Genomic DNA, 14901 nt, shown 5'->3' with positions numbered 1-14901 from the left:
TTACTTTGAACATATACTTTCAACATTCATTTTCTCAAATTTTTGAACGTTTTCTTTTTTTATCCTTTAGTTTCTTTTCTCTTTCTTTTTTCTTTTCTTACCTTTCCCTTTTTTCTCTAATCTACCAAGCTTCTTTCAACAACCAGACCAAAACACACCTAGGATCTAGCATCCTTTATTTGATTTCTTTGTGTTGGTTTTAATTTTTTAATTTAATTTTTTTTTTACTTTATTAATTCCTTTTCTTCCTCCAAAATGATGAAACAAAAGAATTCACCCCAAAAGAAAGAACAAGAAGAAATGAAAGCCAGGGACTTAATCAACACAGATACAAGCAAGATGTCTGAACCAGAATTTAAAATCATGATAATAAGAATACTAGCTGGGGTTGATAATAGGCTGGAATCCTTGTCTGCGGAGATAAAAGAAGTAAAAGCTAGTAGGATGAAATAACAAATGCTATAACTGAGCTGAAATCTTGAATGGACATCACAGCGGCAAGGATGGAAGAGACAGAGCAGTGAATCAGTGATATAGAGGACAAACTTATGGGGAATAATGAAACAGAACAAAAGAGGAAATTATGGCAAAAGAGCACGAAATAAAAATTAGAGAACTCAGTGACTCATTACAAGGAATAACATCAGAATCATAGGGGTCCAGGAGATGAAGAGAGACAAAAATGGGCAGAAAACTTATGTGAGCAAATCATAAAAAAAAACTTGCCTAACCTGGGGAAAGACACAGACATCAAAATCCAGCACAGAGAATTCCCATTAGAGTCAACAAAAACCGACTATCAACAAGGTATATCATAGTCAAATGCACAAAATACTCAGGCAAGGAAAGAATCATGAAAACAGCAAGGGGAAAAAGTCCTTTACCTATAAGGGAAGACAGGTCAGGTTGGCAGCAGACCTATCCATAGAAACTTGGCAGGCCAGAAAGGAGTGGCAAGATATATTCAATGCACTAAATTGGAAAAACATGCAGCCAAGAATTCTTTATCCAGCAAGGCTGTCATTCAAAATAGGAGAGATTAAAAGTTCCCCAGACAAACAAAAATTAAAGGTATTCGTGACCACTAAACCAGCCCTGCAAGAAATTTTAAGGGGGACTCTCTGAGAAAAGGCGAAAAAAAAAAAAAAAGACCAAAGGCAACAAAGACTAGAAAGGACTAGAGAACACCATCAGAAACTCCAACTCTACAGGCAACATAATGGCAATAAATTCATATCTTTCAGTACTCACTCTAAACGTCAATGGTCTAAACGCTCCAATCAAAAGACATAGGGTAACAAAATGGATAAGAAAACAAGATCCATCTATATGCTGTTTACAAGAGACCCACTTTAGACCTAAACACCTTCAGACTGAAAATAAGGGAATGGAAAACCATCTATCATGTTAATGGTCGCCAAAAGAAAGCCAGAGTAGCCATACTTATATCAGACAATCTAGATTTTAAAATAAAGACAATAACAAGAGATGAAGAAGGGCATTATATCATAACTAAGGGGTTTATCCACCACCAAGACCTAATAATTGTAAATGTTTATGCTCCAAATGTGGTACACCCAAATCTATAAATAAATTAATCACAAACATAAAGAAACTCATTGATAATAATGCATTAATAGTAAATGATTTCAACACCCCACTTACAGCAATGGACAGATCATCTAAACAGAAAATCCACAAGGAAGTAATGGCTTTGAATGACACACTGGACCCAATACAGTTAACAGATATATACAGAACGTTTCATCTTAAAGCAGCAGAATACACATTCTTCTCCAGTGCACATGGAACATTCTCCAGAATAAATCACATACTGGACACAAATCAGCCCTCAACAAGTACAAAAAGATCTAGATCATACCGTGCATATTTTCAGACCACAATGCTATGAAACTCGAAATCAACCACAAGAAAAAAATTTGGAAAAATAACAAATACTTGGAGACTAAAGAACATCCTACTGAAGAATGAATGGGCTAGCCAATGAATTAAAGACAAAAATAAAAAGTAGATGGAAACCAATGAAAATGATAACACCAAAGCTCAAAACCTCTGGAACACAGCAAAGGCAGTCATAAGAAGGAAGTATATAGCAATCCAGGCCTTCCTAAAGGAGGGATAAAGGTTTCAGAAACACAACCTAACCTTACACCTCAAAGAGCTGGAAAAAAAACAGCAAATAAAACCCCAAACCAACAGAAGACAGGAAATAATAAAGATTAGAGCAGAAATCAATGCTATCAAAACCAGAAAACCAGTAGAACAGATTAATGAAACCAGAAGCTGGTTCTTTGAAAAAATTAACAAAATCGATAAACCCCTAGTCAGTTTGATCAAAAAGAAAAAGGAAAGGACCCAAATAAATAAAATCAAGAATGAAAGAGGAAAGATCACAACCAACACTGCAGAAATAAAAATAATAGTAAGAGAACATTATGAGCAATTATACGTCAATAAAATGGGCTATCTGGAAGAAATGGACAAGTTCCTAGAAACATAAGCTACCAAACTGAAATAAGAAGAAATAGAAAATTTGAACAGACCCATAACCAGTAAGGAAATCAAATTACTAATTAAAAATCTCCCCAAAAAACAAGAGTCCAGGGCCAGATGGCTTTCCAGGGGAATTCTACCAAACATTTAAGGAAGAGTTAACACCTATTTTCTTGAAGCTGTTCCAAAAAATAGAAATGGAAGGAAAACTTCCAAACTCTTTCTATAAAGCCAGCATTACCTTGATTCCAAAACCAGACAGAGACCCCACTAAAAAGGAGAACTATAGACCAATTTCCCTGATGAACACGGATGCAAAAATCCTCAACAAGATATTAGCCAACCGGATCCAAAAATACATTAAAAAAATTATTCACCACGACCAAGCAGTATTTATACCTGGGATGCAGGGCTGGTTCAATATCCACAAAACAATTAACATGACTCATCACATCAATAAAAGAAAGCACAAGAACCATATGATCCTCTCAACAGATGCAGAGAAAGCATTTGACAAAATACAGCATCATTTCTTGATAAAAACTCTCAAGAAAGTAGGGATAGAAGGAGCATACCTCGAGATCATAAAAGCTCTATATGAAATACCCAATGCTAATATCATCTTCAATGGGGAAAAACTGAGAGCCTTCCCCCTATGGTCAGGAACAAGACAGGGATGTCCACCCTCGCCACTGTTATTCAACATAGCATTGGAAGTCTTGGCCTCTGCAATCAGACAACACAAAGAAATAAAAGGCATCCAAATCGGCCAGAAGGAGGTCAAACTTTCACTCTTTGCAGATGACATGATACTCTGTGTGGAAAACCCAAATGATTCCACCAAAAATTGCTAGAATGGATCCATGAAAACAGCACAGTCGTAGGATATAAAATCAATGCACAGAAATCGGTTGCAGTCCTATACACCAATAATGAAGCAACAGAAAGAGAAATCAAGGAATCGATCCCATTTACATTTGCACCAGAAACCATTAAATACCTAGGAATAAACATAACTAAAGAGGTAAAAATCTATACAATGAAAACTATAGAAAGTTTATGAAAGAAATTGAAGAAGAAACAAAAAAATGGAAAAATATTCCATGCTAATGGATTGGAAGAAAAAACACTGTTAAAATGTCAATACTACCCAAAGCAATCTATATATTCAATGCAATACCTATCAAACTAACACCAGCATTCTTCCCAGAGCTAGAACAAACAATCCTAAAATTTGTATGGAACCAGAAAAGACCCTAAACAGCCAAAGCAATCTTGAAAAAGAAAACCAAGCTAGAGGCATCATAATCCCAGACTTCAAGCTGTATTACAAAGCTGTAATCATCAAAATAGTATGGTATGGTATGGTACTGGCAAAAAAAATGGACACTCAGATCAATGGAACAGAATAGAGAACCCACAAATGGACCCACAAATGTATGGCCAACTTATCTTTGATAAAGCAGGAAAGAATATCCAATGGAATAAAGACAGTCTCTTCAGCAAATGGTGCTGGGAAAACTGGACAGCAACATGGAGAAAAATGAACCTGGACCACTTTCTTACACCAAACATAAAAATAAACTCAAAATGGATGAAAGATTTAATTGTAAGACAGGAAGCCATCAAAATCCTCTAGGAGAAAGCAGGCAAAAACCTCTTTGATCTTGGCCGCAGCAACTTCTTATTCAACAGATGAACACAAGTGAACACAAGGAAAGGGAAGCAAAAATAATATAAAAACAGGGAGGGGGACAAAAGAGACTCTTAAGTATGGAGGACAAACAGAGGGTTGCTGGAGGGGTTGTGGGAGGAGGGATGGTCTAAATAGGTAAGGGGCATTAAGGAATCTACTCCTGAAATCATTGTTGCACCATACACTAACTAACTTGGATGTAAATTAAACAATAAATAAATTTTAAAAAATACAATCAAACATTAAATACAAAAAAAAGAAATCATAAAGAAATCATATAACAAAGTATTTTCTCAACATATTTGGTCATGATGCATTATGAAATAAATTACAGATTATAAAAAAGTGTATTACGCATATATACGTATGCATGTACATAATTACTAGAGGAAATTACATCAGTGATCATCTTTGCAATCTAGAATTATTAATTATTGTCATTTTCTCTTCCCCATTTTATGCATTATACATATTTTCTTCAATATGCAAAAGAATCTTATCTTTAAAAATTAATTGCCTTAAAAATATTAAAATTAAAGGCCATTATATAAAAAAAAAGACTTAGGACAGAGTGTAGCATGTCACCATATGTGCCTTACAGAGGCATAATTCCAGATATCCTCTTCCAGAAAATTTGGCCAAAAGCAAGGGATCATGATTCTTCATAAATGTAGAGAAGAGGATTCCATGAAAGTCTGGGTTAAACTCAAAGACAAAAACATCTGCTAAGAAAAGATTTGGGGGTAATTCAGAGGAAAAATCAAAGTGGAGACTCAGTCACTAAAGTGTTATCCAGTCAAGCTGCACACATAATTCAAAGTTTTCAATCAGGGAATCTGTCAAGTAAATTAAGCAGAAAGACAAAGAGATTGTTTTGACTAAAATATCATCCTAAAGTGGAACTAGGTATAAAGTCAAGTCCCAATATGAATTTTTTTGGCCTATCTCAAGCCTGTGCATGAGAGTAATCTCTTCATTCATCCTTAGGAAGACATATACATGAAATATGTATCTCAGTGAGGCACCTGATCCTAGTTACCTTTTATTTAACTTCCTTGATAAGAGATTTGGACATTTTTCATACTAGAACACTTTGGAAAGGCAACATCAATGTGAAATCAACCAATTTAGGCAGTTATTTCTCCAAAAGAATAATTCTAGTGGCTCAAACTATATAGTTTCTCTCTATAAATTCCTATAAAGAATAGGTTTATGTCAAAGTTTTAGAACTCCATAACCTTTTCCAGAATTATATTGAGAAGACTCATAGAAATGGATCTGCAGCTACTTTTTTTTTTAATAGATGTATCTCAAGTGCCTAAAGCAATATTTCAAATAGTAGACGCTCAACAAATACTAGTTTAGTGAATGAACAAAAAACTAGAACTTGGAATAATTTCAAAGTTCACACAATCCAGTTCATGTTTCAGTCAGTGTAATGTTCCCACAGCTTCCTAATCTTGAGTCCCTTATATTTGTAGAGTACATTAGAGTTGATAGTTTATTATTATATACCTGTATTTTATTTTATTCTTGACAAAATGCTCTATGATAAGTACTAATACCTTCAACTTAACAGAAGGAAAAACAAACTCCAAAAAGTGAAGTGATGTGCCCAAGATAACACAGTCAGAAGATAACCAATCATTCTGTTCCATTAACTGCAGTTTCATATATTTGGCATCGCTTTAGGTACCCATATGATAAAGACCACCTATACTATTTCATGCTAGCCCGAACCTTCTCTTGGATTATAAAATCACCCCTTGCAGGTAAGGACAGGGTGAGCCAAGCAACCTTGAGCAACACCAAGGCCACCAATTTTCTGGAAAGTCTTTCAGCACCCCGGCTATCCTGTGTGAAGCCACTCTGTGATGGGAAGAATGCTTTCCCTCTGTTCTAAAGATCCTGACAAAGACCTCACTGTGGTAGTTCACATTACCCCAACACCTCATCAGCACATTGTCAATCTAAAAAGAAAGACTATAGGGGCTCCTTGGTGGCTCAGTCAGTTAAGCATTTGACTCTTGGTTTCGGCTGAGGTTATGATCTCACAGCTTTGTGGGTTCGAGCCCCACATCAGGCTCTGAGGTGGCAGTACAGAGCCTGCTTGGGATTCTTGTCTCCCACTCTCTCTGTCCCTCCCGGAATGGCACTGTCTCTGTCTCTCTCAAAATAAATGAATAAACTTTAAAAAAAAAAAAAAGGAAAAAAAGCAAAGAAAGAAAAGACTATAGTTGTTTGTCAAAACCTTAAATCTAAGGCAACAATGAAGAGAAGAAAGAGGTAAAATATTTTCATAATCACTGCAATCTAGTAGACACGCAATGAATATTATGCTAATTATTTAAATAATTGTCAACTTTGCCAAATACGGGCTTTTCAAAAGCTGCTTTTACTAACACTGTTCTTTTACCCTTACAAATCTAGGTGGGGTTCTTGGGAATACAGATCAAAAGCGAAAAAAAAAAAAACACAAAACACAACAAAACTGTGTTTTAATTGTGGCAACAACATGAAACCAAAAATAACTAAAGTTCATTCAAATGTAATCCAGAGGCCAGCTCCCTGGATGCCTGTGAGTCTTCTAATCTATTAAGTCATCCTGCCCTTTGTTTGAATCTTTCTTCCACTTATTGTAGGAAATCCAGAGTTCAGTTCTCTGGTTTTGTTTTGTTTTGTTTTTGTTTTGTATTTGTACCCCAGGATGAGGGAGTAGATTAGGTAAATTCTAAACACCTCTGGCTCACAGTTACTGCTCTGTCATTATTCTCTGACTTTAATGTATGTTGTAACTGTTCTCTATTATGTTGCTCTTTTGAGACTACCCTGGTACTAATCCTAGGGTACCAACAGATGTCAAAATTTTACTGAAGGTCTAGAGCAAAAGAACACTATATAGAAACTTAAAAACTTAACATGGATACACCATTAAATATCTTATTATTTGGGGGGTTCTTTCTGGCTTTATAAAAAAGTTATCAGTTATTATAATCTTCTGAAATTTGCCTTTCTTCATCATGTTTTTAAAATTTATCCATACAGTGGCAGCTTCAACAATAATGATAATGTTCTCATTCTTACGGTGGGTGGAAAGTTCACAAATGTTTGTTTCATTATGATCAAAAATTAAATGTCATAGATTATTTCATATGTATCATATTTCATATGTATCCTGAAAACATTTTAGCTAAATATTAGCCACCTTGTTTCTTAAAATTCCAACAGCTATTAACACCTCCAGGAACTTCTCCATCCTCCATCCAACTTCTCCATCTGTTCCGTGGGGCTCAGTAGAAGACCAGGTTACTTGGCTCCAATCTCCCTTCCTTGATCTTCTCAACTGCTTTCCTCTAAGTGTAGATCTTAATCCTTGGATTCCTGTTACTAATTCTTCCAAATGTGCTGTTCAATATTAACTTGTAACAAACAACCCCAATATCACAGTGGCTTAATTCAAAATTCTAATTCATATAAAATCCAGAGCTGAAGTTCCTGGCCAGGAGATCTCCAGGTAATCGGGTTTCAGGTTTCGGGTTCTTTCCATTGTGTGTTCCACTGTCTCAAAGTCTTTCCCTTCCTGCTGTGTGGTTCAGGGGGAAAGAGCAAACAAGATCACATGGAGACTTTTATGGTCAGGCTTGGAAGTGACATACATCACTTCAACTCATTGTCCATTCAAAGAGTTCAATGACACAGTCCACTCAGACTCCAAGGGCTACTGGGAAATATAGTCTTCCTCTGTGTCCAGAAGAAAAATTAAATAGTTCAGTAAACACACAATATTGTCTCTGGTCTTCTTTTCCTTCTCCACCCTGTTCAAGCTACTGTGGGAGATGGGGAGTCTTGGGTATAAAGTCTATATATATAATATACAAGTAGAAAAGTAGAATATCGGGCTATTTTCTATACAAAACATAACTCTTTATATGAATCAATCTGTCACAACCATTTAATAGGGATGGAGGCATTCTCAGATAATAACAAAAGTTTTCCTTGGCAATACTTTGTTTGGCACTGACATTCCTTATCATAAGAAAAAGAGGAGATCAGAATAAAGAAATCAACTGAGGTTCTGAGCCCTTAAATTTTTGCAATTAGTTTCAGAGTCAGTTGCCTTGAAAACCAAGGGAGGAGTTTTAAGAGTGAAAAGGTATCTTGAATTACAAAAAGCTTGGTTTTTCATACATAGGGCACAGCCTGGAGGACTAATATGGAGTTTGTGCCATAGCCTTAGAGTAAGGAAAACTTAATCATGAAGAAAGAGAAGTTACCTCTACTCAAAAGGAGGTTGTGTCAACCAGTGGAAGAATTAAAGGTGACTTAGTGGAGTTTAAAAATTGAGAGCTACTTGAGAAAAGATCTATGCTCCATCTCCTTAGGTAAATCTAGTTGGGAAGAATGACAGGAGGGAAGGAGGCATCTCTGGATATACTAATAGAAATCTGAGATAAGTGTGAAGAGATCCCAGAACAAAAGGATCTTTGCCTGGCTAACAAGAGTATAACCCAGAAGCTGGATAGAGAAGTCCTCTATCCAACACTACACTTGAAATAGAAATGGTTAAGGGGGGTGCCTAGATGAATAGGCTTGAGAGCTTCCTCGTAATATTCTCAGCACTCCAGAAAGGTGTGGATGCAGCAGCCAAGAGTTCCCTAGCAACCTTAGCAGAGTGCAGACAAGACTGAGATTCAAAAGCCCAAAAAAGGCCTTGCAGTGGGAATAAGAACTGGAGGCCATCATGAGGTGTGAATTTAGTATCAGAGACACAGGCCAACAGCCTAGACCAGGAGAAATGAGTGACACCTCAATGGAAGCCAAAATATAGAAAGTCCAGCAGGCCAGCTGGCCAGCTCCAAATGCCAAAAGGAAACACAAGATAACCACCATCATCACCTCCCAAGGGCCAGAATTACACAGTCATAATTAACTAAGTTGCTACCCAAAAGAGACTTAAAGTTTAACTGAAAGTGCTATTTGCCTTAAATTGGCAATGAGTTGCCCTCATTAACAAAAAACTTGGGGACTTGAGTAAACTCATGTTAATTATAGGAAAACAAAGAACATTTTTTTTTTGCACACTTAAGTTATAAGTTTACAACTTTCTTCTCTTCTCGTCAATATTTTTTTTGATGGTGTATTATATTTTAGGCCCTGTGCTAGGCGTTAAGTATACAAAGATTAGTAACTCTAAGTGCTTAACTCCTGTTACAGTCTTATGGTGGAGTGAGTAAGTTAGCTAGGCTACAGAACCCATTGTATCCGAATATTTATATTAGAATACAAATATCCTATATATGGGCTTAAGCAATAAGGTTTATCTTGATCACACAGTGGTCTAACTGTAAGCAGCCTTGAATAGATACAGTAGCCCCACAGTGTCAGGGACATAGGCCTCTTCTGCCTTGTTGCTCTGCCATCCTGGGGTGTTGCTCATATCTGCATAGTCAAAAGTGACTCACCATACCCATATTCCAGTCACTAAGGAAGAAAAAAAAGAGTAAGGGAAGAGCTTTAACTTCAAAGAGCATAGCTCTTGGGTCACCTGGGTGACTCAGTAGGTTTAGCATCCAACTTCAGCTCAGTTCAGGTCATGATCTTGCGGTTTAGTGAGTTTGAGCCCTGCGTCAGGCTCTGTGATGACAGCTCAGAGCCTGGAGCCTGCTTTGGATTCCGCATCTCCCCCTCTCTCTGCCACCCCCCGCCCCATGCTCATGCTCTGCCTCTCTCTGTCTCTCAATAATAAATAAATGTTAAAAAAAATTAAAGAGCACAGTTCAGAAGTTGCACACACAATTCTGTGCACAAAGTACTGGCAAAGAATTCAGTCACATGGCCACACGTACTAAAACAAAGGCTGGGAAATGTAGTTCTCATTGAGCATCTATATGCCTAATTAAATCCTTGTACTACATATGGCAGATCAGGAATCAGGAGACAACTATACCATTTGCTTTAGTCTGCTTCTCTGGCTTCTCAGATACCCATGATACGTGATCCAGCAAGGGAAAGACACTAACTTCTGAAGGCAAAGTAGAGAAAGTACAGAGGGAGAGGAAACATGTCTATCAGGGAGGCCTTCAGAGAAGAACTGATGCTTGAACTGAATCTCATAAGGTGAGTAGAAGTTCACTAAGAGGACTGAACAGAATGAGAGCATTTAGAGTGAAGGAAAATAAGAACATATGCAACATCACAGAAGTATGAACTTTGCAGTTACGTTTAGGGAATTGCAAATAGTTCTATGAGGTCAAAGCATATGAAAAAATCAATAGAGATGACATTGGCTAGATATGAAGAAATCAGATAATAAACAGTCCTCTATGGCCAAGAAAGAATTTGGCTATTGTTCTGCAGGTAAAAGGGAAATGCTGATGAATTCTAAGTAAGGAAGTGACATAATCATATTTATATATTTAAAAGATTGTTCTTAAGACAATGCAGAGAATAAATGAGCCTGTAGAACAGGAATAAGTTCTAAGAGGCAACTGCAATTGTACAAAAACAAGTTATAAGAGTAAAACTTATGGCAACAACCATAAGAAATAGGACCTTTAGATGATGGATTCTGTAAGACTTGGCAATTAATTGGCAGTAGAAGTGGAGAGGCAGGAAGATTACTGGATGCCTGGGTGGATGCAGCATAAGACAGAGAATCAAAACAAGGTTATGATATGTTGAGTTTGAAGGTACTATGGATACTAAGAAATATCTAAATTAAAGTGACCAATAGTCATTTTTAAAAGTAAGGATTTGGAGCTCAACGGGGGGATCTAAACTGGAAATGTGTAATTTGGGAGTCATCAGTGTGATATGGTGGTTGAAACATTTGTTATCAATCGATGAAAATATATAGCTTGAGAAGAAATGTAAGGTTGCTTGGTATGCAATGCCAAGTAGTGTAGGAGACCCTGTAAAGCATTTCTAAAAGTCAGATTTCAAGGTTCTGGTCCACACAGGTAGTTACTGTTTTCAAATACATCAGAAGTCAGTGTAATCTGGAGCTGGCAGTGAATCAGAAAGAACAAATTCTGCTACTTCACGTTTTAGGAGAAACAGAACTTTAAAATGATTATTATAATAAAGTGTGAATTAGCAGATCTGGGTGCAAATCCTAGGTGTGTCCTTTACTGGCAAATTGACTGTGGTCACAGAGGAAACAGATTTTCAAAGAACAAGGAGAATCATACATAGCAAGAAACAATGGCAGGAAATTGAAAGAAAAGACTGTATTTCCAACATGTTTTCAGTTACTGGTTTTCTTCAGAATTCCTTCATTCTTACCTTTGAGTTCTGTGAAACACCATTGTAATAGATTTCCCTTTTCCTCTTAGTCCAGAGTCTACTGATATGTCCCTTGCAACAATAAGATCCTAATACACAGATACAATATCCTTTTAGAGAGAGAAGTTTTATTTTCTCCTACATGGATATGTGGTTTGTCTTAGTGCCTTTTGGATTCAAGGCAAGGGAAAAGAAAATGTGAGGAGGAAAGGGGGTAGGAAAAACTAACCCTAACTTATAGCAGAGATGCTTAGTTATTACCCCATATGCATTACCCCTCTTCCCTCAATAAGAAAACACAGGAGCACCTGGGTGGCTCAGTCAGTTAAGCCTCTAACCCTTGATTTCAGCTCAGGTCATGATTTTTTGCTTTGTGAGTCAGAGCCCCCCGTCAGGCTCTGCACTGACAGTGTGGAGTCTGCTTTGGGATTCTCTCTCTGTCCCTCTCTTTCTGCCCCTCCCCCACTTGTGCACGTGCACTTTCTCTCTCTCAAAATAAATAAATAAACTTCAAAAAAAAAAAAAGGAAAAGAAAACAAAGAAAGGAAAAGAAAAAAGAAAATAAAAGACACACTTTAATTAGTAATTGGTTGAAAGCACCTTTGCAGGTATAGCCAGGCATGACATGTGACCAAGTTCTGGATGATGAGATATAAGTGGAAGATGATGTGGAACTTCCTAGAAGACTGCTGAAAGAACACTAACTCATTCAGAAGATATCCTTTTGTCCTTTCGCCCATCCTCCTCCCTGCATTCTGGGAAGCTGCCACAAGGGCAGGAGTTCCAGCAGCCATCTTGAACCAAGAGGCGACCTTGAGACCAAAAGCTATCCACAGGATGGCAGAATAGGATGGCAGAAAGAACCCAGGTCTCTAATGACCATACAGTCACCATCAAAGCCCTGAAACTCTTTTCTGTGTTTCATTTTTATATGGAGAACAAACAAGCTTCTAACTTATTTAAGAAGTACAGGGTTTGCTATTATATACAGTTAGACCTGATTGTAGCAGATACTTTAAAAAATCAATATACCTGGGGGGCCTGGGGATCTCAGTCAGTTAAGCCTCTGACTTCAGCTCAGGTCATGATCTTGCTGTTCGTGGGTTTGGTCCTTACGTTGGGCTCTGTGCTGAAAGCTCGGGGCCTGAAACTTGTTTTCTATTCTGTGTCTTCCTCTCTCTCTCTGCCCCTCTCCCACTTGTGCGCATGCTCTCTCTCCCTCTCTCTGTCAAAAATAAACATTCTTTAAAAATTTATAAAAAAAATAAAAAATCAATACTTTTGTATCATTTATATAACTCCAATTCCTAATATCACTACTCCATTTATCACAGTGTTTTCTTAAACTAAAAAAAATTATTTAAGAACTCTTCTTCCTCACATTTCTTTGTAGGAGAAAGTGATGAAGTGGGAAAAAATCAGCCAGAAAATGAAGAAACCCGTATTTAGATACTAGTTATATTATTTTATTAAATAATAAAACTTTAGGCCCTTTTCTAAACCTTAAAATGAGGGATTTTAACTATAAGAACTCTAAGATCCTTTTCAACTGCAAAAACTCCTCTTATCCTATCTGTCTTGCATTCATCACGGGATTATTGAAAAGATCAAATATATAATCATTATTTAACAAATACATAGCACTCTGCCAGGCACTTTGCAGCTGTTAATTTAATCATCACAGCAAACTTATTAGGTAGGTGCTACCCATTTTACACATAAGAAAACGGAGGTATAGACAGGTTAAATAACAGCTTATATTTGGCAGAGAATGGACTCAAACCCAGGAAGTCTGACTAGGTCTCTGATCTGAACAAGAGCCCATCCTGCCTCAAATAAACAGATCAGTAAATAAGTTCTACTTTACCAAGAGACTATAGTTACTCGAGTACAAATGACTCAAAGAACCTAACAGGACCTGTCAATCTTATTTATAAAATATTTCTAGACGTGATTTCTTCCAACCCTTTAAACTCCAAATTGGCGGGAAGCTCTTAGTGCAACAGTGATTTTAAAAGAGCGCTTGCGGCATGCTCTGAACCAGCTAGGATGTACTACTGTTCGCAGGCCCTGTGAAGCGGGACTGAAGCAAGGTTCTCAGAATAGCCTGGGGAGGGAGGCGCTCAGTCTTTCTAATAAATCCAAATTTTATTTTAAATAACTAGATAAATGAGTAAACAAACCATTGCCTATCATTTTTTCAAGCCGGGGTGTCCAATTGATCTTGCCGCTGCCACAGATGGGCTGCGCTCGGGCATGCCTGCCGCTGAACTGCCATCTATCAATGGCTCCTGCCACGATCCCTCCTCACTTCCTTGGCATGTGAATATTGGGTTTCCCATAGAAATGCAAAAAATGCCTTTAAGCTCATTTCTACATGAAATACAATATATTTGCCAGATAAGCTGGACCCTGATATTATTCATAAATCAGTTATGTTTATCCTTAGCCAAGAAAGTACTAAAATCTTCTTTCCTCATCTTGAAATCCAATCTGATATTCACAGTAATTATGCTGCTTTTCATATGAATCACTGTCTCATACTGTAATCGTTAGTACTATGGCTGATTCATTTTCTGCCGTATAGTATTTGAAATGATCATTTCACTTGTGGTAGGATTTGGGGAGTTATTGAAGTAAATCCTTTTATTCACTAGACTTTCCTTTTTATTTTTTTTAATCTCATCTTCAGTCCCTTTGTTCAGATTTTACACCAAAGTTTGTTGAAAGCTGTAGCAAGTAGAAGAACAAACCATTAAATCCTACTGAAGCCAGCAAAGCCATACAAATGGATAGTGAAGCCTCTCTCTCCACCACTGTTTCTTGATCTTGCCTTTCCTTCCAGAGTCACACCATACCAGCCTTCTTATTTTTTTCCTTCCATCTCTCTGAAATACTTCCATGTTAATATTATGTGCTGAAATGCTTAAGTCTTTATTATTATTATTATTATTATTATTATTATTATTATTAAGTCTGATCATTACCCAAATATGCACAAGGTATTTTCTAGGTATCATATACATCAGCATTTTGGAAGAGCCACATTTAAAGACAGATGTCTGTTACCCTGGCACCTCCAATAACACATTATTCTATGCATATTAAAAAGGTGTCATGGGATCATCTCTGGTTCAGATCCTCTGGAATGTAACGCTTGGTCTTGGGATTATGCCCTGCTGCCCTTTCCACATTAAATGCTCCACTATCAGGATGAATGGAAACAGGTGGAACCAGCACAAAGAAGACCATCTGACTCGGACTGCCAACCCCCAGGTGGAATGTAAAGAGATGGGAAAACATCACTATGAGAAAACATAATTTAAAAGGGGTAACTTGGGGCACCAGAGTGGCTCAGTTGCTTAAGCATCCAACTTTGCAGTCAAATGCTCTACCCGCTTAAGCAT

Source organism: Panthera leo, chromosome B1 (assembly GCF_018350215.1).
Source record: "Panthera leo isolate Ple1 chromosome B1, P.leo_Ple1_pat1.1, whole genome shotgun sequence".
NCBI lineage: Eukaryota > Metazoa > Chordata > Mammalia > Carnivora > Felidae > Panthera > Panthera leo.
The sequence above is the reverse complement of the archived record's forward strand: the minus strand, read 5'-3'. Positions refer to the sequence as shown.